Source organism: Rattus norvegicus (genome assembly GCF_036323735.1).
Source record: "Rattus norvegicus strain BN/NHsdMcwi chromosome Y unlocalized genomic scaffold, GRCr8 chrY_unlocalized_20, whole genome shotgun sequence".
Taxonomy (NCBI): domain Eukaryota; kingdom Metazoa; phylum Chordata; class Mammalia; order Rodentia; family Muridae; genus Rattus; species Rattus norvegicus.
In genome coordinates this window covers 337,119-343,118 of record NW_026947379.1, presented here as the reverse complement: position 1 = coordinate 343,118, position 6,000 = coordinate 337,119, and the positions used below count along the sequence as shown (strand labels likewise).

General features: G+C 35.7%; 1 long non-coding RNA gene across 1 annotated transcript in view; it reads left to right on the top strand.

Annotated features, from left to right (window-relative positions):
- The first annotated feature begins 5,525 nt into the window (after nt 1–5,525).
- Nucleotides 5,526–6,000, top strand: part of LOC120099735 (uncharacterized) — a 64,708-nt gene continuing 64,233 nt past the window's right edge. Inside the window, exon 1 of the long non-coding RNA XR_010062166.1 lies at nt 5,526–5,687. This is a non-coding gene — a long non-coding RNA (uncharacterized LOC120099735). The remainder of the gene's footprint in view (nt 5,688–6,000) is intronic.

The window sequence follows — 6,000 nt, the reverse complement described above, 5'->3', positions numbered from 1 at the left end:
AACATCAAGGGACAGTAATATCTTCAACAAAATTATAGAATAAAACTTCCCTAATCCGAAGAAAGAGATGCCCATAAACATACACAAAGCCTACAGAACTACAAATAGACTGGACCAGAAAAGGAAACCCTCCCATCACATAATAGTAAAAACAGTAAATACACAAAACAAATAAAAATATTAAAAGCAGTAAGTATATGTATAAATAACATATAAAGGCAAACCTATCAGAATTATGCCAGAATTTTCACTAGAGACTATGAAAGCTGGAAGATCCTGGACAGATATCATACAGACCCTAAGAGAACAGAAACGCCTTCCTAGGCTACTTTATCCAGCAAAATTCTCAATTAACATAGATGGAGAAACCAAGATATTCCATGACAAACCCAAATTTACACAATATCTTTCTAAATATCCAGTAATTCCAAGGACACTAACTGGAAAATCCCCAAAAAGGAGGCAAGTAAAATCATAAAGCAAGAATTAATCTTTTCACAACAAAATAAAGAGAAGGGAAGCACACAAACATTAACTATCCTCCAATTATGAAAATAAGAGAAAGTGGTCATCGCTATTCCTTAATATCTCTCAACATCAATGGACTCAATTCCCCACTAAAAATACACAGATTGACACACTGGATATGTAATGCGGACACAGCATTTTGCACTACAGGAAACACACTTCAGAGACAAAAAGAGACACTACCTCAGAGTAAAAGGATGGAAAAATAATTTCCAAGCAAAATTTCGCAAGAAACAAGCTGGAGTGGCCATTCTAATATCATATAAAATCGACTTTCAATGAAATGTCATCAAAAACCATAAGGAAGGACACTTCATATTCATCAAAGCAAAAATCCACAAAGATGAGCTCGAAAACTAAAATATCTATGCGCCAAATACAAGGGCACCTACATAGAAACCTTACTAAAGCTCAAAGAACATATGGCACTGGAAATAATAATAGCAGGGGATTTCAACTCCCTACTCTCATCACGAGACAGATCATGGAAAGAGAAATTAAACAGAGACATAGTCAGACTAACAGAAGTTATAAACCAAATGGTCTTAACAGATACTTTAGAAAATTCTATCATAAAACAAAAGGATATAACTTCTTCTCACCAGTTCATGGCATTTTCTCCAAATTTTATCATATAATCAGTCAAAAAGCAGGCCTCAAATGATACAGAACGATAGAAATAATCCAATGCATTCTATGAGACCACCATGGGCTAAGTCTGTTCTTCAATAACAATGAGGAGAGCACACCCACATATACATGAAAGTTGAACAATGCTCTACTCAGTAATAACTTTGTCAAGGAAGAAATGAAGAAAGAAATTAAAGACTTCTTAGAATTTAATGAAAATGAAAGTACAATATACCCAAAATTTTGGAACACAATGAAAGCTGTGCTAAAAGGAAAACTCATACCTCTGAATGCCTGCAGAAAGAAACTGTAGAGAGCATACAAGAGCAGCTTGACAGTACACCTAAATCCTTTAGAACAAAAAGAACCAAATACATGCAGGAGTAGTAGAAGGCAGGAAATAATCAAACTCAGAGGTGAAATCAACCAAGTAGAAAAATGGGGATCATACAAAGAATGAACAGATCTAAAAGCTGGATCTTTAAGAAAATCAACTGATTACATTAACCCATAGCCAGACTAATCAGAGGGCACACAGAGTGTGTCCAAATTTACAAAATAAGAAATGAAGAGGGAGACAAAACAGCAGAATTAGAACAAATTAAAAAAGTCATCAGATCATCCTACAAAATCCTAATTTCAACAAAATTTGAAAATCTGGAGAAAAGGACAATTTTCTTGTTGAATGTCAGGTACCAAAGCTAAACCAGGAACAGAAAAACCATTTAAACAACCAGTAACTTCTATAAAAATAGAAGAAATCAATAAACGCCTCCCAATCAAAAAGAGTCCAGGATCAGATGGATTTAGTGAAGAAATCTATCCAAAATTCATAGAAAATTTCATACTAGTACTTTGCAAACTATTCCACAAAAATAAGACAGTGCACTACCTAATTCCTTTCATGAAGCCACAATTACTCTTATCCCTAAACCACACAAAGGCCCAGCAAAGAAAGAAAACTTCAGACCAATTTCCCTTATGAATATCGATGCAAAAATACTCTATAAGTCTTGCAAACTGAATCCAAGAACACATCAAAATAATCATCCATCATGATCAAGTAGGTTTTATCCCAGGCATGCAGGGATGATTTTGTATATGGAAACCATCAACGTAATCCATTATGTAATCACACTCAAAGATAAAAACCCAATGATCGTTTCATTATATGCTGAGAAGGCATTTGATAAAATTCAACACCCTTTCATGATAAAGGTCCTGGAAAGTACAGGAATTTAAGGCCCATTCCTAAACATATACAGCAAATCCATAGCTAACATTAAACTAAGTGGAGAGAAACTTAAAGCAATCACACTGAAAACATGGAGTAGACAGGCTGCCCACTCTCTCACAACTTATTCAATATGGTTCTAGACATCTTAGCCAGAGCAAGCATACACTAAAGGAGTCTGCTTAGATTGGATTGGAAAGGAGGAATTCAAAATAGCACTGTTTTAGACGATATGAAAGTATACTGAGAGACCTCAAAAGTACCACCAGAGATTTACTAAGCCTGATAAACAATATCAGCAAAGTGGCTGGGTATAAATATAACACTGAACAAAAGCTAAACAAGTGGAGAAAGAAACTAGGGATACGACGCCCTTCACAATACCCCTAAATAATACAAAATAACTTGGGTGACTTTATCCAAGCAAGTAAATATATGAGCATATGAGCAGAACTTCAAGTCTCTGAAGAAACTGAAGGAGATTTCAGAAGATGGAAAGATCTTCCATGCTCATGGACTGGCAGGATTAATACAGTAAAAATGGCCATAATACCAAAAGCAACCTACGGATTCATTCCTATCCCCATCAAATTTCCAATCCAATTCTTTAGAGTTAGACAGAACAATTCATAAATTCATCTGGAATAAGAAAAACTCAGAATAGCTAAAACTCTCCTCAACAATAAAAGGACTTCCTTGGGAATCACTATCCCTGAACTTAAGCAGTATTACAGAGCAACAGTGATAAAAACTGTGTGGCATTGAGACAGAGGCAGGCAAATAAAACAGTGAAACTGAACTAAAGACCAGAAATGAACCCATACACCCATGGTCACTTAATTTTTGAGAAAAAGACAAAACCATCCAATGGAAAAAAAGATAGCATTTTCAGCATATGGTGCTGGTTCAACTGGAGGTCATTATGTAGAAGAAGGCAAATTGATCCATTCTTACTGCCTTGTAGAAACCTTTAGTCCAACTGGATCAAGTACCACCACATTAAACCAGATACACTCAAACTAATAGAAGAAAAGTGGGGAAGCATCATGAACATCTGGTTTTCCACTAGCACTCACTTCTGTATTTAACATGCTCTAACTGTGTCTCTCTGGAACGTTCTTTCTCCAGTTCTTGGCAGCATGCACCTCTTAGCTTCACCAATCTTATGTAGTTTTCCTCTTTGGCTGTTCAGTTGGTTAAAATTTTATTTTTCCTTTTATAAAAATGGAATATTTTGTTTAATTTCAAATATTATTCACTTTTCTAGTTTTCCAGTCATAAGACTCCTATCCTTTCCCCAACCAGTTCTTCTATAAAGGTGTTCCCCTCACCAACCACTCACTTTCGCAGCACCTGTGACATTCCCCTACACTGGGGGTTCCAGCTATGGTAGGCCTAAGAGCCTCTCCTTCCATTGATATCCAACAAAGCCATCCTCTACTACATATACATTTGAAGCCATAGTTCTGTCCATGTACAGTCTTTGAATATTGGTTTAGTACCAGAAAGCTATGGGTCGTTGGCATTGTTGTTATGGGCTTGAAAGCCCATTCAGTCCTGGTAATCCTTTCTCCAAATTTACAAACAAGAGGTTTGTTTGCATTCCACTGGTGTGCCAATAACCTTCACATCTGTAATTGGCATGGTCTACCTGGGTCTCTCAGGAAAGATCTATATCCATTTCCTGGCAGCATGCACTTCTTAGCGTCATCAATCTTATGTAGTTTTGTGGCAGATCTATCTATCCATCTATCTATCTATCTATCTATCTATCTATCTATCTATCTATCATCTATCTATCTATCTACCTCTATATCTGTCTCTTCTTATCTATATCTATATCTTTATGTATATCTTTATCTATATTTATATATCTTTATCTATATCTATATCCATATCTATATCTATATATATCTATATATCTAAATATATATATATAACTATCTAAATATATATATATATATAAATATATGTATGTATGTACATATATATATATATATGTTTATGTATATATGTATATATGTATATATTTGGTGGCTCCTACAGCTATGTGGTTTGGTGGAATTTTAGGATGGATTCTGTAGAACTAGGTCAAAAATGTAGAAATGCCAATCAAATTCCTTCCTGTTATTATGGACCTATTGAAGTTGAGGTTTCTCTGGACATCAAGCCATTCCTCTTTCTGTCCATCCTTCTGAGTCTTGTGTTTCACCTGAGAAAGAATAGTGGTAAAACCTCCTAAACCCTTTTGTCTGGCCCTGGGAACACAGGAAGGTACATGTTTTAGAACTGATATCTAATAGGAGTAGAGATCTGCCTTCTATAGTACATGATGGCCTGTGCTTTACTGATGTCTCATAGTTTTTGGATAAAATAAGGATTTGGGAGTATTATTTGAAGTAGGAACACAATATTGACAGTTATATTCACTCTATAACTGGTCACGCTTTGTTGCTAATTTATTGCAAAAAATGAAATTGCAAAACGGAATTATTGAGTACACATTCAGGAATATATATATATATATATATATATATATATATATATGGTGTCTTCTACAACTATGTGTGTGTGTGTGTATATATATATATATATATATATATATATATATGTATGTATATATAAATTCTCCTATAAAGGAAAGTACAATACGAAAATAAAATACAATGCTCAATCAATTAAAGGTCTGTAGGGAAAATAATGGCCTTTGGGAAACAGAGAAATCCTAGGAAATTGAGTGTATGTCACAGGAATGGACCTGGAAATAGAATTCCTATCCAGAATAAACTCCTCCACCCCATGTTCCTAGATCATTTCTACCCATGCCATGTGCCTGACTAACTTTCTCCATTCAAAGCATGAAAACACTAATGTAGGAAAAAGAAGTCTGTAGCTTTAAAGAGATAGAGTACATAAAACATTCCCCTGTGTCATAGGAGACACTTCTGGAAAAGGCACTCTCAAAACTGGTCACTGTTAGGAAAGCTGTTTAGCAGGTAGGCCACGGCAGTTCTCAGTGACATCATCATTAATCCCTCCCTCCAAAATCTCTTGTAACCAGGAGATCTCTATCTTCTCCTGTGATGTCACAAGTGTTGTTGTGTCTGCAACTGCCTCTCAGATATTCCTTCAGTACCTCTAGGGTTTACTAATTGGCCTCTAAGTCAGAGTAAACAGCCTTTGGGAGGGAGAACAAAGAGGACGAAAAGATCTGATATGGGAAGAAAAAAGGAAGCTGGCCTTCTGTCTTGGTATAAAAAAAAGAAAAGAAATAAGTGGTCCTTGGAACAGCTCAGTGAGTACTTGGTAGGGATTTAGTGGGATTGAGAAAGAGACTGCCTTGATCTGAGCCTCCCACCTATGGCAATCAGGAGTTGGGAGCCTCTCAGAAGCATCTGGACTTGCCTGTTTTTATTGTTCCTGGAAGTCAGAGAGTTTATATCATTAATTTCTTTATTCAATAGGCCAAGTGTTGTGAAGGGCACAGTTGTTTTCCTGACAGCTCATGGCCTTTAATCTTTTTGACAAGAAGAAAAAAGTCCTAAGGAAAAAGGTAGAGACAGATATAGTGTCTCTAGCTCAGAAGAAACACCTCCATGTTTGCATAT